This window comes from Chamaea fasciata, unplaced genomic scaffold (assembly GCF_029207755.1).
Source record: "Chamaea fasciata isolate MVZ Bird 193981 ecotype frontalis unplaced genomic scaffold, bChaFas1.0.hap1 SCAF_2, whole genome shotgun sequence".
Classification (NCBI taxonomy): domain Eukaryota; kingdom Metazoa; phylum Chordata; class Aves; order Passeriformes; family Sylviidae; genus Chamaea; species Chamaea fasciata.
This window is the reverse complement of record NW_027094087.1, coordinates 26,974,086-27,001,942: the sequence shown is the minus strand read 5'-3', so window position 1 is coordinate 27,001,942 and position 27,857 is coordinate 26,974,086. Positions and strand designations below refer to the sequence as shown.

Sequence of the window (27,857 nt, the reverse complement as noted above, 5' to 3'; positions counted from 1 at the left end):
AAAGACTGCTGCCTGAGCCCCCAAAACTAAGACTGGGTACACCAAAATCAAGCCTGCAAGACACCTCCACATGGAAACATCATTTGTACTGCCAGTAAATCTATAATATAATAATGTCTAATGGCTTTTTATTAGGCCAGTAAAATCCTAAGAGATGGGGACTTTTAAGCATTCACAATGAAGACAAACAAATGCAGAAACAGAGGTCAAACAAACTGAGGAATACTTTAATCTCGGTCAATGGGACTTCATTTATCTGCAGAAGGCTTGAAAACAGCTTACAATTCAGATTTCCTCATGTCACATAACTTCTGAGGCCCAGAGCAGAAAACAGAGCCCAAATATACTTTGGCTGTTGGATCTCAGGCCAAAGCATTGATATTACGACAAAACAGATATAACTAAAAAACCCCTCAGACATGAAACCAGTCCAATTTCTGGCTCCAAGCAAACCAATTGTTCTTCTGCTGCCCTCCTCACCTGCACATCTCTCTTACAACATCTGTTTCCCTTATCCTGGTTGACCCTGCATCCCACCAAAGTTACACTGCTCTTCAAGAGGAATCATACAGCCTTTGTCTGGATTAGACTGGCAGTTATTTTCCCTGAAATAAACTGTGGCTAAATCAAAAAGCTGGTTGTGATTTAGTAGATTAAAAAATGTAAATTTTTTTTAGTTTGTTTTTTTTTTTTTTTTTTTTTTTTTTTTAATTTTTATTCTACCTCTTCCACACCTCCATGAAAAATGCTTACTCCACAATGAAGGATAGAGAGAACATTATGGAAGCATTTAAGGGAGAGTAGGAGGGAAGCACTAGCCTCTGTGAATTAAAGAGTACCAAGCCCCTAAATTGCTAACCACTGCCCTGCCCTTCCCCCTAGGACTTGATGTGTTCAGAATCTGACTACACCCAAAGACGCTCATCTTTCATTCTTCAGTTCTCCTACCACTTCTACCCTACACCAAACTACGTAAACAGAAACCTCAAACCATCCCAACTTTTAAACCACCCTCTTCTCTTGTCCACACAAGCACCTTTCCATGGCCTTCTCAGTTAGTTACTTCTTCCAAAACTGCTTCCAGCAAGATTACTTCTCTTTGCTATGGAATCCACTATTCCCCACTCTCCTCCAAATCCATCTGCAAAGCAAGACATCTTTGTGCACAGGATCCTTCAAGAAACTTCCTTAAATACCCCTTCTCATCCTCTCTCTCCTCCAAGTACATGAAGTTGCCACTCATGTACCAGCTGTCAATACTCTTATGCTAACCTTTCCATAAAGAAGTTAACCCATTTTTAGGCATACATTTTCTTAGCCAGTGATCCGATGCTCTCCATGAGGAATGATCTCCATCTCCCTGGATATCCTGAAAATTTTAAAGCATCTGAGAAGTAACAGTTTCTGTGGATCAAAATATCTTTTAATGTTTCAATCCTATAAAACTGTGAAGATCCCAAGCAGTCAGAAAAGACCAGTCACATATTACTTTTACTGTAATACTAAGCTCCAAGAGATGGGAGACAGAAGTTTCTGGCTTGTCTCCTTACATTATTCACCAAAGCTATCATTACTGTTTACTTTGGCACCATCACTGTGGTACCTAGATTACCAAAATTTATGTTTGAGACCCCAGTTAAAGAGATAAATACAATCACCACCACTATTTTCAAGAATCTTGGTTTCTTGACTGAACAACAAGCAAGGGAGAAGAGTTCTTTGGGAAGCTTGTCAAGGTGAGTTTTGAACATCAACAATGATGGGGATTCCTCAACATTTCTGGGCTTCTGTAGCAGTGTTGAACTGGGGAATTTTAAATTTTTTTTTTTTTTTTTTTTTTTTTTTTTTTTTTTTTAACTGGGGATTTTTTTCTTCCTTACATGTAGTCAGATTCCCCTTTGCTCTCTTGTTTTCTACCTCAACAGACAAGAGCCAGCTCTTGCCAAGCACCTCAAAGCTTCTTCTAGCCAAGACTGAAAGCACAAGCCATTTCAGCTGGAAAGTCTTGAATGTGGAACAGCATGCCTGGCTTGACTGGCACTGTTTAAGTCCTGTTTATTCTCACCAGACAGGGCCAGTGCTGTAATTTCTCACTTTTTCTGAACTCAGTCTTGAAGTGGGAACACTTCAGTACCATCTCCAGGCAAATGATGCTCAGTACTACAGAAGAGATAGTGATAGTGCTCCCACATGTGCTAAAACAACTGACAGTAGTACAGCTCTGTGCCTGTAAGATTTCTGTCACAAAGAGGGCTGCTGTCTGCCCATGCTGTACCTAAGCTGTGGCAAAGCATTTCATGCAGTCAGTACCTTTGCAGCAGCTTCTTTATGCAAATAAAGGATTCCCTCAAAGTTCAAGCACTGTCAGTGATGACACCTGAAGAGCCATAGGGCACCAGTGCTGAGAAACAGGTCATCATTAATTGAGAATTCCCTTCCATCAGCGCATGTGTTTCTGTTAGAAAGGAAGTAAGTTTGCTCCAAGGTTTGTGCAGTCACTTATTTTAGAGTACCCCAATGGTGTATGTCTGGAGCCTTGATGGAGGTGGTCACGCACATGACAAACCCAAGAGGGGTCTCCTTAGAATGGACTGCTTTTTTACTCTTCTGGAATTTGCACAGCACTCTGACACTGATCAAAAACAGTGACAGCTAGATAAATTGTGTGAATTCTGTGCTGACCACAGGTTCTGGACATAAGCTTTGAACAAAACCCCTCCTTTTCTAAATCTTTTGACTTCAACCATAAAACTGTAGACAGACCTTCACTGAAGCGTGTTCTAGCTTACTACACAGACAATGTGTAGTCACAGATCAGAAAGTAATGTACAGTGACCCTGTTTCCCTCTGACAGATACCACCTGCAGAACCTGACATCAAATAGCATTAAACACTCATCTGAACCATGCATCTGTGTGGCTTCCACGGGAGGAATTCAGGCACACATTTAGGATTAAGAAAAAAGCTAGGATTGTTCAGGTACTGCACAAGCTTTCTGGAGAAGAGATGAGGGCCTGAATATAGCTGTTTCTTTGAGTTCTACATTTCAAAACACAAGAAAACACAGAAACACATGAATGTCCACCTACGCCAAGTTTTTTCCATGTCTCCAGTGCCAGGAAGAGGTGCTGTGTGCAGATGGCTTGCAAGCCTGGCCTCCGTGTGACCCACTTCCCTATTCTTCCTCTGGTATCCCCAAATATAACACAGGGATTACTAGATAATATCCCCCAATTCATTCCCTTTAGTATCTCCTTAGGAATTCATCCAATCCCTGTTGTGAACTTACAACAGATTTGGAAAGATACCTATCCTCGTGCAACAAAGTATTTTTAAGTATTTTAAATTGTTCTACTAATAGAAGCTGAAATCGTAACAGTGCCAAATTTTTTATGCCTTCAATTCTTCTTATCTGTTCCAAGAACTTTTCCAAATCATCTTGTTTCCTCCCACTGGAACAATGCTTCTTCCTCATTCATTGTTAACTGACTCCTCTAGGCCTATTTCACAGTAGAAATCATTATATGCATCTAACTTCCCTCTGCTACACTTGATTCCACAATTTTTCCCCATATTTGTCATACTTTTTCCTCACACAAAGTATCTAGATGCAAAGTCTCCAGGGTAGGAAAATGCTGTACCTTTGCAAACACAGTCTTTCCTCCTCCTGCACATTTTGCACTATGACTCATATCAGCTTAATATTATCTCTCAGCAAGAACCATTAAAAAGATAAATGAGCACAACATCTGGGAGAGTCAATAAACTACTATTCCAATTAATTTGTGCTGTGCACTGATTCATCGCATTTAGGCAGAGTACAAAAAGTGGAATTAATACCTCTCATTCATGATAAATAGGGAATCATGATAGTGTTACACATCAAGCAAAAGGCCTCCCCCCCCCCCTTTGTTGTCCCCAGTTCTGTCCTACTATAATTGCTCCTTTGCCACTGGGATGCCCTTGCAGCAATGGTCACACATCTCACTGGGATAAATCTCACAATGCTGTTGTGAAAAGCTGTCACTCAGTGCCTGTCCAGCACTCTGAGCATGACATAATACTGCCTACCTTCTTTCTTAGACAATAATTACAATAACGGCTATTCATAGAAATCTTTCTACGCCCCAAACAGGAAGTGAAGTGGGGGGGAGCAACACATAATTTATTGCTCAGGGTTTTAATATAATGAGGTTAATGTGTTTTCTTCAAAATTTCTATTACTGGGGCACATAAAGCACCACAGAAAAATGATTGATTAAATAAATAGCTCATTTTGATAGTTGCTATCTATCCTTTTATCCTCGGTTAATAATTGAGATTATTTTTAATGACTCCAAACTACTTTGAAAATATCTGAGAGTAGAATTTATAAAAAAAGCCTTGTGGATTTTTACAGTCTGTTCAGTTGATTCATTTAATTTTGAGAGAAATGCTCTAGATGAAATGTATAACTAAGTTTAAAGGAATACTTCCTCAAGAGAATACTTCACAAAATATTTCTTCCAGCTGGCTTGATCATTTGCTTCCTACAGATTATCTAGATCGAGTTGTGTCTGTGTCTCTTGGGATCCCTTACGTTTACAATAACACTCCAAAAGCTGATTCTGAATGTTCTCCAAAGAAAGGCATTTATTTCCTTGTTTACCATGGAAACACCAGGAGTCTTAAGCTGATCTTCCATGTTCTGATTATACATTTCCTAGTGGGATCCAAATTAAGAACTTCCATAGCTCTTAAAGGGAAGAAAGAGACGCTGATTTTCATGAATTTTTATTAAACCCCTGAGGCTTGAATAGGGTGCCCAACTTAGAAGCACAATCACTCAAATGACCTCTACAGTCAGTGGACTGAGCTGAATCATGTTCACCAGGAAACTGAGATCTGCACTAATTAAAGAAGGGAACTATGGACAGCTGAACAGTTCCCTCCCCGTGACTCCCCAGGTGCAGCCCCAAGGTATCTGGGGAGATTCCGAGCCTCTGTGCGATCTTCCAACCCACACAGGAGGCCAGGTTAGCATCTCTTTAGACAACTACAGTGCTTTCCCTTAAATCTCTCTTCTCTGCCATGACACATACTTGGCTAGAGTAGCTTTACAGCTTGGCTTGTAAATCTGGTCTTTCTTCCTAAGCAAAATTCATTCACAGCTGCCCTGTGTTTCTGGAGACTTTCTCAGTGCCTCCACATCATGTTTTGCTATGCCTAACAAAGATGGACACTGATCTCATGAAACTACAGCAATTTAAAAAAATATTCTAATTAAAGATACAGATTCTTTCTTCTATCTATTATGTACCTGAATTACATACATATTAAACACAATTAAGTTCCTGAAAACAAAATCTCTTCACACCTCACAAGATTTGACTTCACTGACAATTTTTGTGGTGATCTGTGTAGTTTTCAAAGAAACACTGGCAATTACAGTCAAGTTTCTAACATTAACACCTGGAGGCAAAATGCCAGCTCTAGACTATTGATAGCATTATAAAATGAAAAAATGTGAAGAAATTATTTGTTATTTATGTTATCCATTACTTTCTAGACAGAAACTCTTCTAAAATATAAGAGGAAATGAAGTGATACAGAAACAACTCCTTTTGAATTTTCATACAGTAAATAAAGGAGATTGTGCAAACAGGGAGAAATGAATTAGCAGCTGTCCATCACATTTATCTTTTTAGATGGAAAGAGAAGGTGACAACTGTACCCACTGGGTATGGTTTCACTGTCCTGTTATTGATTTTATTCTAATTTCTCAGGATACTTCTCTCAGTAAAACTGTGCACAGATCCCTGCACTTTTATCTATGTGGAAATAAACATGATGTTATCAACCTCACATATAGTTTATCTTTGACAATTATACTTTCATCTGTACAAAAGGAAGACATACAGCTTCAGCAAAGGAAAAAATATGCAATTCACAAACTCTAGGGCACAGCAGCAAACCTTTGTCAAGCACAGTGTAAAATACTGTATTTCTAAAATTCTAAGCACAGAATTTTAAGTATCCCACTGAACATCACCACATTATTAACTTCTAGGTGAAAATAGTCTGTGGTGCTAAAAATTCTTTGAAAATCGACACTTCCTTCTCTGATGCAACTTAAGTTTAAACAAACACCCCAAAATTCACTGAAATTTTATATAGAAGACGTCTGAAAACAAAAAAAAAGATGCATCCTATTTTGGCAGTTTAAAGGGGAAGGAAAATACCACATTTTCACACATGGTTATTATACAAAGCATGTGTTACTGTCCTGGTTTTGGCTGGGATAGAGTTAAATTTCTTCTTAGGAGCTGGCACAGTGCTATGTTTTGGATTGAGAATACTCTTAGTAACACAGATGTTTTAGTTGTTGCTAAGTAGAGCTTACTCTAAATCAAGAACTTTTCAATTTCCCATGCTCTGCCAATGAGGAGATGGACAAGAAACTGGGAGAGAGCATGGCCAGGAACAGCTGACCTGAAAAAGAGATATTCCACACTATGGAATATCATGCTCAGTACATAAACAGAGGGGAGGTGGCCAGGATATTCTGATCACTGGTCAGAGATGTGCTGGCCATCCATGAGTGAGTGGTGAGCAACTGTACCATGCATCACTAGGGGTTTATGCCTCTCTCCTCCTTTCCTTTCCATCATCATCATCACCACCATTATTATCATTATTATTTTATTTCAATTATTACACTGTTCTTAGTGTTGTTTTCTCAACCCCATGTCTTTTAGCTTTTACCGATTCTCCATCCCACAGAGGGCTGGGAGGGTAGGGGCTAAGTAAGCAGCTGTGTGCTGCTTAGCTGCCAGCTGGGGTTAAACCACGACAGTGACGTAAAGAGAATGTCCCTAAAATCATGTTCTCATCTATTCAGCAATGCTGATCAAGCTTTTTTTTTTTTTTTTTCCAAGTGAAATTAAAGTTATTATATACCAAGTTCTGATCGCTGATGGGTAGAAAGTGGAAAAGAAGCCAAGCACAGTGTTTGCAATGGCCAGACAAGCAATGCCACAAATCAGAAAAATAACCTTGACATTTGCTGACCAAGTCAGCAAATGTAACTGCAAATCTGCACAGACAACCCAAACACAAAGCTGCAAAACAGCCTTAAAGGCACTCTCAGGACACTGGAAAAGAAATCAAGGGCCTGAAGGGTTGAGCAGGAGCAAAAGTGAGAGTGGCTTGCAAAACTAAGATATGAATAAGTCTAAGAAAAGAGATGTTTTATACTAATGTTCTTTCCCACTGTAACTTTAAAATGTAGCCTTACATGCCATGTCTAGAAATGTATGAACCAATATCCATGCACAAACACTCAAAAGATACAATGGAGGCAAAAAAAAAGAACAAGCTGAAAATACTTTTCTTAAACTGTTCATTGTGGACCAGTCTGCAAAATCCTTTAGTAAGGATTAATATTTTCTTCAGCTGCAGTAAAGAACTTCATTTTTTGCAAAAATATGCTTACTGTCTTCATCTCTAATTTTGCTTTTGACTTCATGAGGGTTTTACAGTAAGAAATATTTAGCATAAGCAGAAAATGCATGCTATTTGTATTCACAGTATCCAAGGTTATGTTGTCTATTGGGATATAGTGGCAGCACTGACAGCCGGTTAAAAGATAATGTTCCACTTCTATGGGAATTCCCATCATTTTGAAATTGCCTTTCATTCCATGAGAGAAACTGTCATTTCAAAACAGATTATAGAAAGGACTAATAATATTAAAGCATCTTAATTTAAGTGCAGCTCTTTTTATTAACCTCCTTTCTGGCTTCAATGAGGCAGCTTGGGTTTTCAGAGAATGCGCTTCATAATTTAAGGGTTAATTAAAACTACTTTTTTCCATTTTAATCAGTTTCACAGCCTTGGGCTGTCATAGAGCTTGGTTCACAAATTGTTGGCTTCATGCATTTGCAGATAGAGGCTACTTTTAAAACTATTTAATTACCAGCATTATTTATTGTCACTGCTTTTATTCCTGTTAAGAGAAGCAAGAATGCATCTTTGTAAAACAACAAGGCAGAAGAGCACTGAAGCATGATCACTTTACTGACTTTTTCACTGCCTTGACCTTTCCATCCAAACCTACACTCCTACCTTCACTCCATGCAGATGATTACCAGGTACCTTCTATCAAGTTATAACCCCACAGAATTGCAAAGACCAGTTTTTGAGTTCATAAGGTTGCCCCAACAGAGGGCTGTAACATAAACATATTCCCCAAATGGTAATGAGAATAAAAAACTATATTCAGTCAAGCTGATTCCCTTACGTTTTGCTGACTGCACCAACAGGCTGTACAATAGACAAGCTTTAGCTCCAGCACGTAAATTAGAGCGTTTGATGTGGAAATATATGCACAAAACTAGGAAGCTGTGAGGGAGGGAGAAAATGGCTCAGAGAAGAGCTCTACCACACAGCCTCCATTCTTTTATGGCCACTGCCTAGATGGGAATTCTGTCCGTTCTACCATTAGTTTGAGTCTCACGTTCATGTTAGGTACTGAAACATCACAAAACAACCCTGCACTTCACTGGTCATACTCTGAGAAGCGCACACCAACGCTTACTACAGTCTGCCTACAACAATTTTTGCAGGTGGTGTTACTTCACTGTGCAGTAACAGGCAATTAGGGAGCTACTTTGGCAGCAATCTCTCGAGAACACAGAGAAAAGAACTATGAGACCTAGAACTTACTCTGGAGAGACTTTGGGAAAATAGATGGTTTCTCCAGTTTCGCTGTCTTCAGTTCCAGTCTTGAAAACCATAATATTCATTCAGACTCAGTTGGCTTTCCTCTTAGTGCCTTGGTCTCACTGTTAAAAATGACTGAACTGAGCAACAAGAACAGATACTACAGAAGCCCTGTTGGACTTTAGAAACATCTCACTTGATCTTGAACACTAAGTTTAACTTTTGTCAACACCTTGATATTTATTTAGAGAACAACACTAATGATTCATGCTGATTCGAGGTTCCGACCAGGTTTTCTCTTTGATTTTGGGAATCAGGTTGCCCAAAATTGGCTCTCATCTACGAGACAATCGAGAGGGAAATGAAGCAGAAATGGTAGCTTGAAGAAAAGAAGTCAGATGAAGGATGCAAAGAAGAGATGATCTGAATGGCAATGACCGCTTGGAACAATTACCTGAGTTCAGTGAAGCATCACAAGGAGCCATGTGTAGCAAAAAGTGGGTTAGAGAGCTCCACCAAAAATTTGAACTTGCCACTGGCAGAGCCTGAAGAGCAGCCAATTTTGTTCTCAGGTCCTTCCCTCCTCCTCCATCCTGCATTTCCAGTTTGATGTTTCCACCCTCAGGAAATGGGAACATTATGTACCACTAATACTTCAGCAGAACAGAAATAGTCTTAAGAGGAAAAGGGAAGGCCAAGCAGGTTACAGCAGAAAGATATTTCAGGCTCATAGCATCTCTTTCTAATGCATGTTTGTATTATTTTTCGTGCCAGAGATGAAAGCAACAACACATAAATCTCAGAGTTCATCCTGCCTCCTCAGTGTCTCAAAGGCTTATTTATATTTTAGTGTGGATGCTGGGGCTCACTGCTCTTGTTACATCCACGTCCAACCTCAAAACCAAAGGATTACATTTAAAATGGAGTGAGTAGAATACACCAGTTCCTTCCTTTGGATATCAATCAGTCTTGGTCATAACAGAGCAGATCCAAGATACATTTTCTGTCAGGAAGGTAGTCCCTCCCACAGTTGTTGGTAAGACTATAATAACAGAAATTAAATGAGGGGGATGGGCACCTTTATTTAGACAACATCTGGCCTACAGTCCCTGGTCAACTGCAGGATTTTTGTCAGCATATTTCTTTAAGCTTCCCTGGTCGTATTTTTAAATGTCATTAGCAACAGGACTGCCATGACTTTCTACAATCTATGTGGAGCTTTGCTGGAAGATATCACGCCTTAATACTGAACCCAAACCCATCTACTTTGGGCAATTTGAGCCAGCCATTTTACTTTGGCCAGCACATTGCCTAGGATCCTGTCAGCAGTCTTTAGGTAGTCTAGCTACTCCAGAGCTTACCCTTTTCACTCACCAGTAACCTAGTGCTTTTTCATAGCCTTTTTAAAATTCCCTATAGTCACTTAATCACTTCTGTTGCTCTTCACTGAGCTCCAAGCTCATCAGTGCTGTGGCAGAGAAGTTCATGCAGTCGAACACAAATAGTCTGTTGTGCATTTGCATTAGTGCCATAAAGTCAGGGGCTGTCCAATTTCAACACCACAGGTTCAGAGGCACAAAAGAAAAGAAGAAGAAAATGCCAGGCTTATCCGCTATGATCTGGGTGGAGGAGGGGAAAGCTAAGCCTTAAAAAAAAAAATTTAAAAAATCTAAAAACTAATTTTAAAAGAACTTTCTGAAGGTTTAGGGGAAGCTCCCCCTTCCCACTCTGATTTCCGTACACACAACTCTTTTCAACACTATTAGACACAGTGGTCCAGTACAGCCAAGAGAAGCAGGAAATGTACAACTATTCAACAGAGCCTATTCTGATCCTTTCAATTAGGACTATCCAGTAGGTGGTAATTTATCAAACAGAGTAAGATCTGTTTTAGCTTACTTCTTTTAAAGAATTCAGCATTTTTACTTTTACTCTTTTTCCAAAGACTGATTTGTTTTCTTTGCACTCTGTCATCACGCACACTTTTTGCAGAATAACCCATTAGACATAATCAAAAGGATCTATTTAGGAGATAATTTTTAAGCTATTCTTTTCAGGTAACAGGGATCTAGTGTCACTAATTTGATTTCACACAATCACAGAATGGTTTGGGTTGGAGGGGACTTTAAAGACCATTCAATTCTGACCCCCCTGCCATGAACAGGGACACCTTCCACTAGACCAGGTTGTTTCAAGCCTCATCCAGGCCTGGGCTTGAACACTTCCAGGGATGGGGCATCCACAGCTTCTCCAGGCAACCTGTATCAGTGCCTCACCCCCTCTGAGTAAAGAACTCCTTCCTCTACACCAACCCTTCAAATTTGGTTGTATTGCTTACATGCCCTTGCCAAAAGCCCTTTTCTAGATCTCTTATATTCCCTTTAGGTACTGGAAGGCCACAATAATGTTACTCCAGAGTCTTCTCTTCTCCAGTCTGAACAATGCCAGCTCTCTCAGCTTATCTTCAGGAGAGGTGCTTCACCCCTCTTCTTGGCCTTCTCTGGCCCTCCCTTCATGGCCCTCCATCTTCTACCCAAAGATGTCCTTAGGTCTTCCAAGAACCTGCAGGTCTCTGAGACCATCCAGAACCACTTCTAATTCAAGACCAGTAAAATTATGCATGAGAAACATGCAACTGTCAACACCATTCTTGCAGTCTGAGTTAAGAAGACTTCTGACTGAAACAAGGAGCACAAGTCATGCATCATTCCCATTACGTTATTTCACAAAATGTCTTTCTGGTGCTCAGCCTGGGGCCCCAAGCAAAAAGGTAGCTACAGTAAGGCTCAAAATGAAGACTAATTACTCTTCAGCATCTGACTCCACATACATGTCCCAGCAGAACAAGGCACGTGCAAACTAAGAAAATTCCCTCTGTCAAGCCTCTATCTATCCCCCAGATTTTAACAGACTGCTGATTTATACTCAAGTCACCAGAATTTGTTCTCACATCACACGGTTCTGCATCTTTATGTATTTTGAACATGGTCAGAAACTGGAAGAGAAGACCACCAAGATCCTCTCTGCACTAGCAACAAAACAAACACTCCTCAACAGAACTATTCATTCCTGATACCATAGTGATGGCAGTGGTGACTGCTGATATGGTAGCCCCTTCAAGGACAACACATGCACCAAACGGGATTAGCAAACTCACTGAAAAGTGAAAATGTCAGTACATATTTGCATCCCCATTGCTGCTGGCACCAGCTGAAAGCCTCCTGACATTAGGAAGGGAAGGGACCATCTGGGAGACAACTGCAGGCATGCACCCCAATCCAGCTGTGCTTCCAGCAGCTTCTTCTTGGCTCAGATCCAAAAAGGAGTAATTTCAAACATCTTCCTGGTGCAAAAAGCATTCCAGATTCTGCGTACTGGAATGAAATTGATCCTAGCTGTGAGTGAAACCTAACATTTGGAAATTCAAACAGTCTCATAAACAGTGAATTTCCAAATTGAAATTATTCAAAACCTGCCCAGAAATCTCTGTCATACCGTCCCTCTTGTGACATCCCACTCTCTTCTCAGAGAATAGTCAGGAAGCTAAGAGAGTTCTGCCAAGGAACCATGCTTCCATTTGCAGACATCCCCAGGATCTGAGAGAACCTGTGGTAAGCCTGATGCTAAAGGCTTCCACACAGGCGTCTGTATCCTACACACTGCCTCTGAAGTGGTCAGCTGGGCCAAACAGATTCATATCATGTGAGTGTTTTGCAGTAAGTGGGAGAGAGATCAGGTCATTTAGGGAGCTTTGAAAGCTTTACAGTAACTTGGGAGAAACATCAGTATGCCAAAACAGAAATATCTGACAAAGAGTCAGTAGCTCTCAGTCTTTAGCTTCTAGGGTTTAATTACATGATTTAGACACATTGGATATTTTCCAAAGACATGGCACAGAGCAAAAAACTGTGCTTGGAAACTGCAGAATCAGCAGAGGAATCATTTACTTGGCAAGCTTAAGGAAACAGGGAAGAAAAAAAAAGCCTGTCTGAAAATGAAGTCATGTATGTTTCAATGTGCAGGTCTGGGCTGGCGAGAATTTCCATCCTAAGGTGAATCAAGACCTTAAGGATCCAGCTTTCTTATGTAAGACGGTAGCTTTCAGACTGGATAGGCTGTGTTCTTACAGTACCCAGCATCTTCTCTGCTGCCAGGACAGCCCTTTTTTCCGCTCCTTGCCCGTAGCTGTGTGTGCACACGAGCATGCGCACACGTGCGTGCACACGGGAGTGGGGGTGTGCATGTGAAATGTCTGAACAAAAATCTTCTTGACAAGCAGGCCCGAGTAGCAGAATGCACAGGGGCCTCTGGAGGCATGGAAAATTGAAACCAGTGACTAGAAGAGCTTTTGTGAGAAGTGGTCTCAAGAGCAATCTTCAAGTAGGACCTCTGCGGCAGAAGCATCAGCTTGCTCCATGGTGACTTTTTAAGAAGCAAGACAGGGCCTTCAGTACAAAAAATGTGCCAGGATCTCCAAAAAGGACACACATTTTAATTGCATTTTTTAAAACACAACATATATTAACAGTACACTTCCCGTAAAATTCTATTTCTGGTGCCAGAGAAGTATTTCTTGAAAGAGCAACACATGCCTCTGAGAAGGAAGTACTTCTCAGTACTTCTCAGAGTGTAGTTCTTCTTTGTTAAGTTTAAAACTCCTTGCATAAATCAAGTGTGAGAAGAGTGACAACATGAAATGGCTTTTTCTTACTCAGACTTGCTGCTCACATGTTTGACTACTATGGCTGACGAGCAATTAAGGAGCTTTTATCCTTTTGGGGGTCTGCTTACGTAGCACAGTTGGCAGTACTGGAGAAAGAGAGCTAGTTTGCTGCTGTACAACATCTAGAGAATTATTTACAAAATACACCTGTGTTACACTTGTGTACACCCCTGAAGCCCATGACACTTCATGGCTGCCAGAGCAAATATAGAGAGAAGAGTGATACTCAGCCCAAGATTTATCAGGTAGAAGCTAAAGTATAAGGTCATAATAAGCTGGAAAACTGCTGAATGTGTGGAGTCAGTAGCTGGAAGAAATACCTTACCTGTATTTCTATAAGGTGATACAAAATTTGCTAACAAAATCAAAATCAACAGTAAGATATAACAGCAATATAATATGAAATCAGGTTTAAGGAAAAAAACAACAGCAAACAAGACTAAATAATGACAATATTACAGGGGCTCATCAGTTTCCCCCTAAACCTTTAATCAGCTTTTCACAGAAATAAGTCTTTGAGCTCTTTGAAAAAAATCATCACATGACCGAAACCAGCCAATCTGGAATATTCTTAATAAATTTTTTTTCATGACAGCACCCTTTTTAGAAGATACTGCCCTCTTGTTTGGTAGCTAAATGACATTATAAAGCTCTAGCTTGACCACACACACCAATTTGTACTTCTTCCACCTTCTGTTGTTTATGTGTGCAGTAAACATATGCAATACGGCCACAGAAATGAAAAACAAAAATATATTGTGCAACCTTAAGTGTGCTCCAAAAGTACCCTGCACTAATCTGGAGGTACTTCAGGTTAACCCTCTGCACAGGGACTGCTAATGGATAATGAAATACAAGGAAACTAGGTTTTAGGGAGAGCAGATCTGGAGAGAGGAGCATTCCTGAACAAAAGGAAAAGCATGCATAAATCTTCTGACAATCCAGGGAAGGAAAGTTAGCCAAAAAACAAAACTGTCTTAATTGGTAGCACACAAGATAAGGAGGGAGAAAATACACTCATCTCTTACATGATTCTCTGCATATGGCACATGCAGTATCAGAGAGGAGAAGGGGAAGCCATCTGCACCTGGGCACAAAGAGGGATGTACACAGTGAATCTGTACAGGCATGAAGAAGACAATTCTCAATGGACTGAGGGATCAGCTCCCTTGTCAGACACATCTGCTGGCAGCCTATGGGAGTATGCTGGAGAATAAGCAGCTGTCTCCCTGGAGCCACCAGCTGCCTTCCTCCCAAAAAGCGATTTACACTGTGTCATTGGTCAGCCTCCAAGTAAAATGCAGAAGGCAAAGACAGTAGCAGCCTTGGGCAAAAGAAAAGAGAATAGACATCTCCTCCTCAAATCCCTCCAAAAAGTCTCCACAACCTAAGCTGCTCTTGCCACAAATAATAGCTTGGAAGAGCTGAGAACTTCAGAACAATGCAAGAAAACATGACTTTCTGTGAGGTTTCAGTGATTAAATTAGAAAGATATAATCCTACTTCATACACTATCCAGCGCCCTAAAATGATGCTATTTCTAAGTATCAAAACACATGGCCATGCAAACAATTCTGAGCAGCTCAGTGCAAGTGCAAGAATGTCAAATAGAAGAGAACTCAGAAGACAAGTAAAAATGTTTAGTGGCTAGAGGGGCACACAAGGAATTAAGAACTACACAAGTAATTTGGCTAAGAGAGCATACATGCAAAAGGCAGTAAAGGAAAGAATGCAGTTATGTGCAGTTTTCTGAAGCTTGCCAATACATAAGCAAAGGAAACTGAAGTAGTACAAGGTGTTGAATTTAGGGAATGAACTTCTAGAGAAAAACAGTACTTTCTTCCGCAATGAGACAGAGTGGCATCATAAGAGAAGGATTATTAGATTGTGGACTATCCTTTCCTTTCCTTCTCCCAAAGGAACATCAGCATTGGAATTACTTCAAACTGCGAATGAAGAAATACCTAAAAATAGCCAAAAAAATCTTGTATTAACGGCTTAGGGCAGGTGGATCAGCTGTGACCAAATAAGAGGGACACCCACATCCAGTTCCATGTTTCAGATTAGAACCTATACAACAATGAAAGAGGAAGCCTCCTCCTTCCCTGCAGCTGAGGCTCCAGATTTGTCTCTGTAACAGAGGTGTCTGGTGGCAGCTAACTCTCCTTGACTTTGTTGTTGTTTCCATTTGCCCTCTCACTGTACTTCATCATGAATCTGCACGCCTTGGTATCACTGCAAGTGAAGGATGCCGCTTGGGAGACTTGCTTCCCCATCTCTACTCTCCGATTTCTGGAACTTGTAGGAAAGGCAGGTGATACTCACTCTCCTCCCCAGCCAAGTGAGTGCGGTAATAGCAAGAGAAACTTCAGAGTAAGTGAAATCATCTCAGTGGATCCCACAAAAGGCAAAATTAAAATTACCCATCACAACAGCCCCTCCCACATTCGCAGATTTATTTAGCTTGAGTAGTAGTAACTTGCATCATCTCCTTGAAAAATAGCCTAACATGGCTTTTCTCTGCCACAAGCACTCATACAGCCATCTGTCCCCCACAAGAGCGCTGAGAAACCCTACCCACAGGCAAGGCCACACAGCCTCCCTTGTGTCGTTCCACGAGGATCGGGAACCCACACCAGCATCCATCAAACCCTACTTCAGAGACTTCAAAGGCAGCATTTCCCTACGGCTTTTCAGGGGGCTAGAGAGAGGGGAATCCGCGCTCACGGGAGCAGACCGAAGGCACCATGGCGGTGTGGAAGGGCTCTGGGGATGATGTTAATCACGGTGAGCGGAGAGGCCGTGACCCCGTTCCCCACATCCGTCCTCCCCGTGCCCACAGCCCGCACCTGACAGCGGAGGTGCGCTCGGGGAAGGGTCCCGGTAATGCAGCCCGTGAACAGCACACACCGGGAAAGGAGGAAGAAAACATCACCTGAGGAGTTTTAACCCCTTTGGAAGTAATCCTCGTTTGTTCTGTGCCCCCTCCCCCGGACGGCAGAGATCCGCGGATACCCGCGACCACGTCCCGCTCGCTCCGAGCGCTCCGGCCGGACTCACAATGCCCGTCCTCGCCCGCCCGCCACGGTACCTTGTGCAGGACTCCAGCAACACCCCCTCCACTTCCCAGCATTACTCGAGCAGTGTTCGCAGGAGCCCTTCCCGCTAGAGCCGTGCCGCCCGGCCTCACGGCATCAGAAAAGTTGGACAAAGACCATTTTCACCGAGCGAGTTGCACCATCCCGGCGGGCCAGCGCCAGCTCCCTCTCGCTCCGCGCCCGACGCCGCTTTGTCCCCCGGCCCCGGGCACAGCCTCTGGCCTCGCTCGACGTCTTTCAACAAGTCGGATGCTTGCGAGGAGTCCCGATCCTTGCGCTCCCCTCCAGGCCCTTTACTGGGAATGTCCTCTCCCCGCCCAGGTTCCCCCTCCTGCAGGAGTCTCTCTTCCTCTCGCTTCACAGGATCTGCCTCGTCCCTTTCTCCGGGCTCCTCTCTCTCTCGCTTTCTCTCCCCCCTCGCTCCCTCCCTTCTTCGCCGTGCCCCTCCTCCATTCTCTCTCCGCCCCCCCGACCTGCTTTCCTTCGCAGAAGCCCAGCGACGGCAAATGGGGGTGGGGGCGCTGCGAGATCCCGCACTCCGAGGCGGCTGCAGCCACTCCTGTCACTTCCGCGGCCATCGCCGGCCCCTGTGCCGCACGCCCCGCCGGCTCCCCCGGCCGCCGGCAGCCTCCCCTCGGAGCCGCTCCGCTGGGCGGGTCGCTGGGCGGCACCGGTTTCCCTCCGCGATCCCTGGCTGTGCTGCCGAAGCCCTCCCGCTTCCCCCACCCAGCCTCTTCCAGAGGGGGATTTTTCAAAAGGGTCTTCCCTCACCGCCTGCTCTCCGGGGATCCCGAGCGTGGCTGCAGCTGTGCCTGCCCCAGCCTCTGCCCAAGCCCTGCCCCAGCCCCTACCCCTGCCAGGTTCAGGTCAGGGAGGACAGTGTGGCTGCACAAAACTGATCCTTGGTCAGTCTCCCCTGACATTGTTGAAATCCATGTTGCTGTGTGCCATCTCCTGTTGGTCTGCATAACCCAGCCTCAAGTTCGTGCATCTGTGCTCACCTGTACTCCACCTTCAATGCTTCCTCTAATCAGCCCTGGTGAGGCGCCTCTGGAGTGCAGTGTCCAGTTCTGGACTCCTCATTAGAGAGAGAGACATGGAGTTCCAGGAGCGGGTCCAGTGGAGGGCTACAAAGATTATGAACAGATCGGAGCACCTTTCTCACGAGGAGAGGCTGAGGGCACTGGCCCTGTTCAGTCTTGAGAAGAGATGTCTGAGAGGGGGCTCAGCAGTGTTTTTAAGTATCTGCAGGGAGGGTGTCCAGGGTGGATCTAGGCTCTTCTAAGTGGTGCCACAAGGCAACAGGTGGAAACTGCTGCGCAGGGAATTCCACCTCAACATGAGGAAGAACTTCTTCACTGTGTGGTTGACTGACCACTAGGACAGATTGCCCAGAGAGGGTGTGGAGTCTCCCTCACTGAAAATATTCCAGAACCATCTGGACAAAATCCTGTGCCATGTGCTCTGGGATGACCCTGCTTGAGCAGGGAGGTTGGAGCAGATGACCCCTCCTGTGATCCCTTCCAACCTGACCCACGCTGTGTTTCTGTGAAATGTCACAGAGGCAAGGTCCTTCCTTGATTCTAGGTACGGACAAACCTCAACTCTTTGGGTGAATTAAAGAGGGCTTCTCAGTTCTTCCAAAGGACAATCTCACCTTCCAATGTGGAAACAAAGGACTGAAAGCATCTTTCTTGGAGAATCTTTCTGCTGTTTCCTGCTAGTGCAAGAACAAGAGTCTACCTACTCATTCTGCAAATGTCACTGGGCTGAATACAGAGAAATGCCAGCGGATGAGGCATACAGCATTACCCTCTGCTCGTTCCTACCATTCAGTGAGTTACACAGCCAAGTGGCAGAAAATGAGGGAGGGTGCAGTGAACACAGTGTGCACTAGAACTGAACGGAAAAGATATCAAAACTCAGTGCCTTACAATTCATAAATACTTCTGTGATAACACAGAGCAGAATTTTGGGCTTCTGTTCCCAAAGTAACTCCCTTTGGTTTGAAGTACGAGCTTCATAATATACACAATAGAAAGTGACCATGATTCCCTTCCATGTAAGACACTGGTATACATACAAAAGGGAAAAGCACATTGAATAAAGTTCTGTTTAAAAGAAGTACCATCAGCAGACAGTGGCGCATCTCAGCGTTCAAAAAGCTAGGGCTAGTTTCCACAGAACACAGCCTTTTCTAGCACTCCTGTATATATGCAGAGTAACACAAATACCTACTTCTTCCCAGACAGCATAGTTTCTTTCTTAATCCTCTCTGTGGGGGTTTCTAGACACCAATTACAACAGACCTCTTTCCTTACAACTTCCCTCCCTCTCCCTCCCCGCCATCTGATTCTAAAAGAAATTTACTTTAGGAGAAATTGCAGGTATTCAGCTCCTCCTGGAATCTGGTCCTTACTCAGCTGGGTAGTAAATTTTTGTACATATGTTTTCCTTTCTTTCTCATTTTACTACTATGAGGAGCATCTGGCCCCTAGAAAGGAGCAGTGGGACTGTACCATTGCACCGGGGTCGGGAAAGAGGTTAACTAGCTGCTTTGTTCAATAGCTGCAGAAACACTTCCTCCCCTTTTTGTTAACGGAATATTCCCCCCAAAACCTCCTCCTCCTCCTCCTTCTTGTGGAATGAAAGCCAAGCATGAGCAAACTGCTATGAACTACACTGAATGGGGAAGTCTGAGGAAAGTTCCTATGCACGCGTGCACATACAACAGCCAAACCCTCTTTAAAACCTCACCTGGTGAAAGGCGAGCTGACAGTCAGTCCTTTACAAGGGATTAATTTTTACATTAGCGTTTAAATGTTTTTTCTCCAATGTTGCAGCATTTTGCAATGCTGCAGAATTTGTATCTTTAAAAAAAATAAAATTCCAGTTTCTTGAAATCTCCCTCTGCTTGGCAAATTATCACACCCTACCAGAAAATCTCAGCCCTCTCAATATATAAACAACCACAGCCGATGTGACAGAAACAGAGAAGAAAAAGCTCTCAATCCCAAACTACCACGCATGGATTGGATTCTCAGGAGAATCTTAAATGTGACAAAACCAGCATATGTCATGCAACAGTGTGGCTTGCATGATATAGAGTTGTGATCTCCAAAATGGGGTGCGTGCACCCCAAACGGGTATGGAGGCAACCCACTGGTGCGCAGGAGGAAAGGAATAGAACTTCAGTAGTACATAATTTATAAATAAGAAAATATATGTATAATGGGGGTGTATGTTAAAGCCTTTTACCAAGAGCAATATGTCGTCAAGAAAGTTTAGAGACACTGATAAAGACAATCCTGTACTCCAGATTACACAGACATTTGTTTTATAGACACGATTCCACACAATAGTGAGTTTCAAATGTCCAGACACACAAACAGATCTTGTAATACTTAAAGTTGCAGTTACCAAAACAATGGTCAGAGCAGCAAAGCATAATTCATTTCTCAAATACTCTCCTCACTGTGTGAAACGTGTTAGGTCTTGAAGAGAAAAGAATTGGAATGTGCAGGGCAGACCACACAAACCAAAGAGAAGAAAACCACCCATGAGAGAATATCTGAGGAGGATAAAAGGGAGGGGTGAGGCTAAGACGAGGGGAATAGAGTTTCAAAGAAAAAGGAGAGAAGAAGGAGGGTAAGAGTGAGAGAGGTGGGAGACAGAGGTAGAGAAAGCAAGATACATAAAGAGCGACTATAAAAGACAGACAAGGAAAGAAAGGGATGTGAAGAAGAAAGGGAGGAGCTGGGAACAGCAAATAGAATAGCAGGCAGAGGAAAGAATAAGAAGGGTACTATTTATACATGAGAGGACTTGTTTGACAAGCAGTTTTGAAGCAGAACTATTTAGTGGATAAAATCTTCAAGAAGATTTTTTCGAGAGAAGATTTATCACTGCAACTGTTTGAAATAGCACACTTTCCTTCACAGATTTCTGAAAAATAATCATTCAGATCAGTAAACTAAAACCTTATAATATCCTTCTGGATACCTTATATCCAAAGCCTTCTTGTTTTGTTTGTTGCGGTGTTTGGTGAACTACAAAGGTATATTCTCGCTAAGAAAGCCTGTCACAGAAAGAAGAGAAGCTTGCAGAAAATTCATAAGAGATAACGGAAAATAATTTGAGGAAGCACAGAAGTGCAAAGGACTGAGGGGCAGCTCAAGATGGAATGTAAAAAACCAGACCCTGCACCTTTACAGTCTCCACACTGGCTCTTGGATACCACCAGTATACAGTCATGCTTTTAAAATTTATTGGGTTTTTTAATCTTTTTCACAAATAATGAGATCTTTTTTTTACCAGCAACAAGGCTTCCTTGAAATAAGCAGTGTTCTTCTGCTTACAGACCAGGCTTATCCTGTGCTTTGTTCTTTCTTTGCCAGCATTCATTTTTGCTTAGGGCTTTGCTTATGAGCTTTAATGGAAATAAATGCCAATCTACATTAGCTGACTATTCACCCACCTGTATTTTTAATTATTATTTTCATTAAGTATGTGTATCAGTTGTTATGAAAATTATCTTCCTTGACTATTATATCAACCAATCTTTACAGTCTAACAATGTATTCATTTTGTTAACATACATTAATTCACATTATACACTGTACTGTCACAAAGTTGTAGAATTTTACTGAAGTTAGTATTGTTCCTGCTCAAGTAAAAGAAACTAAAGGGTGACCTAGTTCTGGAAATGTGGACTTTGACAACCAAGATAACAGCAGCATCCTAGACCACATCTTCCCAGCATCTTCTGGCATCAGAGCAAGCAATTATAGCAAAACTGACTCCAGGGATGTCTGGATCAACAGATAAGCAGTAAGAATTCTGCAAAAATGCAGGTGCTTTGCAGAGATTTACTGTTATTAATAATCAGTAGTGTGGGTGTAAGTGATTAGTCAAATCATGTATTACCTGAATGTTTGAAGGGTGTAAGAATTGTGTGTAAAACCACATTCAGGTTGCCCCAATTTGCCTGGGACACCTCATGCACGTGAATTAACATTTGCCCATTGTAATTCTATGCTTTACATCCTAACCTCTCTCCTTAGCTGGCACGGGCCAGATGCAAATTTTCATGACAGTCTCAAAGGTGAAGAAAGAGCTAGACTTGTGCCAGTTCACCAGAGCTACAGTCTAAATGTCTGTTAACTATCCATTTCCCAGCATCCTACCTATGCAACCTGAGCGTTCTAACACACTCATCACACAGACTGAGCGCCAGTATTTATCATGCTAACACCCAGAGGGAAAAACAGTCATTTATGCTGTGGACCAGGATTTGGGGAACTTTAAAAATCCATGACTGGTTTTACACTAAGCCTTGTTCCTTGCTGGGACTGGACACTATTTAGTCAATTCTGTGCAGACCTGCAATCCAGCTGTGTAAGTTCAATACTGCTACTAGGTTTTACCTGAATGCCCAGACCTTGTAAATTAATTTTTTGCTTACTGGAACATGAGACGCTACAGGGTTTCTGAAGCTAACAAAGGGAGAAAAAGTAAAATTCATGAGCTCTGCAGCCATGGCCCGGGAACAGAAATGTGCAGTTAAAGAGATGGATATTTACCTTGTATATATTGTTACTAAAGTCCTATGAATTCCATAGCAAGTTTGAATGTATAGGTATGTCTTTTATATAAAGGTATTGAAGTTGTGAACTTGTATGTTTTACAGTCTCCTATAAAAGCACCTTTTTCTATAAAAGCACCTGAGACTAGCCCTGTCTATCTGCTGATCTGTGTTGATCCAAGCTTCACTCATTTCCTTTGAATGTGTGCTGCACCACAGTTCTTGACCAAGCATGAAATTTCTAATTTCTCCTTGTGAAAACCAGAAACTCCAAACTCCTTTTGGAATAGCACAGACAAAGTACCACTGTATTTTTTTCAGTATTGTCTGTTTGACTTGGAAGGAAAAGGGGCACAAGTAAACTGCAATTATCCTACTGTTCTGTTGCTTCCATAAGAGTGTAAGGAGATCTGTGCTAGATTTGAATGATTGCTGTTCATCTGAAGAATGACTCCAGAAAGCTGCAGAAGATTCCAAAAAGCTGTTTTCAGTTGCATGCTTATGCCCTAGTGGAAAAAATGGACCAACAGTTACGTAGATGGAAAGGGAAGTTGCACTTCCTAAGTGCCCTGGGATTTAAGCAAAATCGCTCTGCTAAAAAGATCACATGACATACAACTTATTCTTGGAAAGAAAAATAATATTAAAAGAAGTTAAATTACTGGCACTGAAAGGCAGAGAGGTGAAGGCTTCACACCCTCAGGAAGCTGAAAGGAATGGAGCTGAGCTTCTGTGAGAGAACAGAAGGTAACCACAGGATTTTCCTTTTGGGTGCCAAAGAGGACGACTGGTGCCACCCTATGTCCAGATCCATCAGTAAAGGTCTGAGCCTGCTCAAACTTGCAGCAAGGGGTTACATAAATGACTGTATTTTTCATTTAGCTCTTGGCTGAAAAATGAATAGGAAAGGAGAACTACAAATTTAGTTGAGAATAAAATTATTTCTTTTTTTCAGAGAGAAAAAAGAACGTGGGAAGTGTTAAAACAATTTTGTTTAGCATGAAACTCCACTTAATGTAATTATTTCAGGAATTTTTCAGAGAAGGGAATGAATGGCTGGATACATCTCCTGGCAGAAAAAGTGTTTCATAAACAGAACTGGTCTGTATCCTGGCAGTTCCTGGGTCTCAGTTTGTTGTCTGGGTGCCAGTTTCTTCCCCAAGGAATGCTTAATTACTTGCAAGATATGGAAACATCTCAACAGAAAAATTAATTTCTCATTCAATCTCCCATGCACAGACTGGCATATTCAGGAACCCAAAGGTAGAAAAATATTTATAGAAAACAGTCTAAAAGAACTGTAGTGCAAAATGGGAATTTACTTCTCTGGCTGTAGTCCCACAGATATTTCAACCCCACAAGAATATGAACCTCTACTGAGACAGGTAACCTTACACTCTTTTTCTCTGCCATTTCCTCATCACCTTCCCAGTGCTATCAGCAAAGATTTGTGCAGTGATCTGGATCAAGGATCTGATCTGTCTGAAAACTAATTCATCAAAAATTAAAGGAACAATTTTGATGTACATGTAGGAGACTTTATGGAATTGAATAAAATGCTACAGCTAGAAGATGGATGGGAAGGCAAAGGGTGTGCAGGTTGGGGAGGGACAGTCAAGAGAGTTGGTGTTTGTTTTAAGTGGACATCTGCCAGTCCCCAGAGTATGAAGGCTTTGAAACTGAGTATCCCATAACAGGGTTGTGTTTTCAGTACCCCTTGCTGTTGCAGTCTGTGTATGAAACTGTTCCCTTCCCACCAAAAATAAAGCTGCAAAAAGAAAGAAAGAAAATCGCTAAGAAACTATGCAAGAAAATAAAGTTAAACCTGAAAATGCCTTCAGAAATTGTTGAAATGCCCTTGTTGAGTAAATCTGGAAAACACTGAGGGTGTAGTGGTGTGAAGTCACACAGGTTTAGCCACAGGGTAACATGCAAAGAGTAAACCCCCTATGCATTAGGCAGCACAGCTGCAGAAGGTAAGCAAACACCTTGAAGGTTACAAAAGCAATGAACAACTGCTTCCCTTCATCATGTTGGGAGTAATCCATTACAATCTCATCAGCCCTCCGGCTTATCACCCTGAATTACAGAATTATAGAATCACAGGATATCTTGAGTTGGAAGGGACCCATTAGGATCACTGAGTCCCACCCCCTGCTCCTGACAGGACTGCCTAAATCTAAACCATATGACTTAAGTGCTCCTTGAACTCCAACAAGCTTGGGGCCAAGACCACTTCCCTGGGGAGCATGTTCCAGTGACCAACAATGCTCTCAGTGAAGGAATTCTTCCTAATGTCCAATGTAAACTTCCCCTAACACAGTTTCATATAATTTCAGTGGAATGAAAAGACAATAAAAATGTCTTTATAAATACATCAATGACAAATGGAAGGCTAGGGAGAATCTCCATCCTTTACTGGATGCTACAGGGGCAAATGTAGTGACACAGGATGAGGAAAAGGTAAATCATAGACCTTCCTTGCCTCAGTCCTTAATAGCAAGACCAGTTGTTCTTCAAGTACCCAGCTCTTTGAAATAAAAGACAGGGACAGGGAGCAGAATGCACTCCCCACAAGCCAATGGAAATGCTCAGTGACCAGCTGCACCACTCAGACACACGCAGGGTGCTCTGGATCCAAATGAGATCCACCTGAGGGACCTGGATCACCAGGGAGGGCCCAGTTGACTGGATGTTGACAAATGTGATGCCCATCCAAAAGAAGGGCCAGAAGGAAGATCCAGGGAGCTACAGACCCGTCAGATTGAGCTCAGTGCCTGGGATGGTAATGGAATAGCTCATCCTCAGTGCCGTCACACATCATGTGCAGAGCAACCAGGGGTTCAAGCCCAGCCAGCATGGATTTAGAAAAGGCAGGTCCTGCCTGAGCAACCTGATCTTCTGTGACAGGGTGACCTGCTTAGGGGATGAGGGAAAGGCTGTGGATGTTATTTTCTACCTGGACTTCAGTAAAGCCTTTGACACCATTTCCCGCAACATTTTTCCAGGGGGAAACAGGGTGCTTATCATTCAGACAGGTATACTTTCCATTGGGTTAAAAACTGCCTGGATGGCTGAGCCCAGGAAGTGGTGGTGAATGGAGTTGTGTCCAATAGGCAGTTGGTCACTAGTGGGGTTGCCCAGAACTCAGTACTGGGGCCAGTCCTGTTTAATATCTTTACTGATGATCTGGACAAAGGGACCAAAGGCATCTTCAGTCAGCTCACAGGACACACCAAGCTGGGTGGGAGTGTTTGTCTGCTGGAGGACAGGAGGGCTCAGCAGAGGGATCTGGACAGGCTGGATCCATGGGCTGAGCCCAATTGCATGAGTTTCAATGTGGCCAAGTGCAGAGTCCTGCACTTCAGTCACAACATGCAGAGTTAACAGGCTTGGAACAGAGTGAAAGGAGTGTGGCCCAGTGTAAAACCACCTGGGGGTGTGGCTGAACAGGAACTGGGAGTGTGCTCAGGTGGCCAAGAAGGCCAATGGCACCTGGCCTGTATGATCAGTACTGTGGCCAGCAGGGCCAGGGCAGGGATCATCCCCTTTCTCCTTGGCACTAGTGAGGCCACACTTCAAATCCTGTTTTCAATGCTGGGCCCCTCACTACAAGAAAAACATTGAGGTGCTGGAGCGAGTCCAGAGAAGGGCAATAAAGCTGGGGAAGGGTCTGGAGCACAAGTCTTGTGAGGAGCTGCTGAGGCAGCTGGGGTTGTTTGGCAGCTATGGGGGGACCTTATCGGGCTCCACAACTGCCTGAAAGGAAGGTGTAGCCAGGTGGGAGTGAGTCTATTTTTCCATGCAACAAGCAACAGGACAAGAGGAAACAACCTCGAGTTGTGCCAGGGCAGGTTTAGATAGGAAATTAAGGAAGATTTGTTCACCAAAAGGTTTATCAAACACTGGAACAGGCTGTCCAGGAAAGTGGATGAGTCACCATCCCTGGAGGCATTTGAAAGATGTGCAAATGTGGCAATTAGGGACATGTTTTAAAGACAGACTTGGCAGTGTTTGGTTTATAGTTGGATTTGATGATCTTAAAGGTCTTTTTCAACCTTAATGATTCTAGATTTCCTTTCGTTCTATCTTTGGTCACCAGAGAGAGAAGATCAGCAGCTCCCACTCTATTTACCCCATGAGGAAGCTGTAGGTCACTCCTCAGCCTTCTTTAGGCTGAACAAACCGAGTGACCTTGCTCTGGAGACCTTTCAATCACCTTGGTCGCCTTTCCTTAGACACACGCTAATAATCTGATGTTCCTCTTACACTGTGGTGCCCAAAACTGCACACAGAACTTGAGGCGAGGTCACATCAATGCAGACCAGAGCAGCACAATCCCCTCCCTTGCCTGGCTGGCGATGCTGTACCTGATATGCACCCCTGGACACAGTTAGCCCTTTTGGCTGCCAGGGCACTCCTGATTCGTGTTCCGCTTGCCATCAACCCAAATCCCCACATCCCTTTCCACAGGGCTCTCCAGCCTCTCATTCCCCAGTGTGTATGTATTAGAGTACAGGCTGTGAACAGAGAGGACTAAGAATTGTACTAAGGTACGAAAAAGAATTGAAGAAAACTATGGAATGGAGAGTGCAATTTTGAACTAGAACTGAGGAGAATAGAGAGCCGGCGAACGTGTTTGAGAACAAGTTAATATATTTTTCCTCACGCTTAAGTCTGAACACAGGGTGAGGATACTGTGTGGAGGGCCTAGCATTTCTGTGTCTCTTTTAGGAGAGCAGGGAACTCTGTTTGTCTGTGGGTGTCAAGTCACCCGAGGCGGCCGATTTTGGGGCGCCCCTTCCTTTGAGGCTGCGCGCTGGGTCGGGTTCTGCGGCTAGACAGTGCCGCCCTGTGGCCAGATCTGGTACTGCCGACCCGCGGGACCATCCGAGCGCCCCAAAGCGCCGGCTCAGCCCCGCACGCCTCCGGCTCATCCCTCGCGCTTACCAGAACCAGAGGTGTAAAAGCATGGAGTATTCAAATGTTAGCAATTCCATGAAATAAAAAAGCCCAAAAACTTGGCCAAGTACTAACCCTCTCCTTTTAAGGGTCCTTACTAGCGCTGCACAGGTCAGGGTACTGAACGGTAGGGAAAGTCATTTGAAACTACTTACCTAATCTCTAGCATTTCAGGGATATTCATGAATTCTAAGTGACTGTAACTGATCATTAATCATTAACTACTACCGTGATGAGGTTTTCTCTGCTGCAGAAAGTATCTTGAAGCAATGGGTGCTCGCTGTTTAACGTCGTCGGTATCCTACTGACACAGTGGGGTGCCACATGTGGTTCAAGTAAGTCTCTGTTTACTGAGTCTATGATTTCCTCTATGATGCTTGTTGAAGCTGTACTCCTTCATCCAAGAGAGTCAGGGTCCTGAGTGCATCAATAAGCTTTAATTATTCTAGACAAGCTCACCTGCACTCTCCAAAAATGCAGTTTCTGTCCCTTGCCCCAAAAGCTGTATTTAAATGTTGCCACACATTCCTTGTCTAAGCTATGTTGGGAGCGGGTCTTCACTTGTGTTATTGGTTAAAATGGGTGAAATGCACCATTGGTCAGCAGATCCTGCCTTGCATTTGTTGTTAGAAAAAGCTCCAGAGATCTTTTATGGATCATATTTACAAATTGCCTGTTCTCATGTAGGCAGTCTTCTGCTGTCTGTCTAAAGGCTTTCTCTCCTACTTAGTGACCACTGGATTGTTTCATAAATGCTTGGGAGCATTTTAAAGGCAGTGTGTCATTC

The 27,857-nt window shown here is 43.0% G+C and overlaps 1 protein-coding gene across 1 annotated transcript in view; it reads right to left on the bottom strand.

The window, feature by feature from the left end:
• The window catches only part of EPHB6 (EPH receptor B6), a 66,448-nt gene extending 49,514 nt beyond the window's left edge, over positions 1-16,934 (bottom strand). The window contains exon 1 of the mRNA XM_066175370.1: positions 16,518-16,934. The gene's annotated coding sequence lies outside the window, so the exon portion shown is untranslated. The remainder of the gene's footprint in view (positions 1-16,517) is intronic.
• Positions 16,935-27,857: the final 10,923 nt, after the last annotated feature.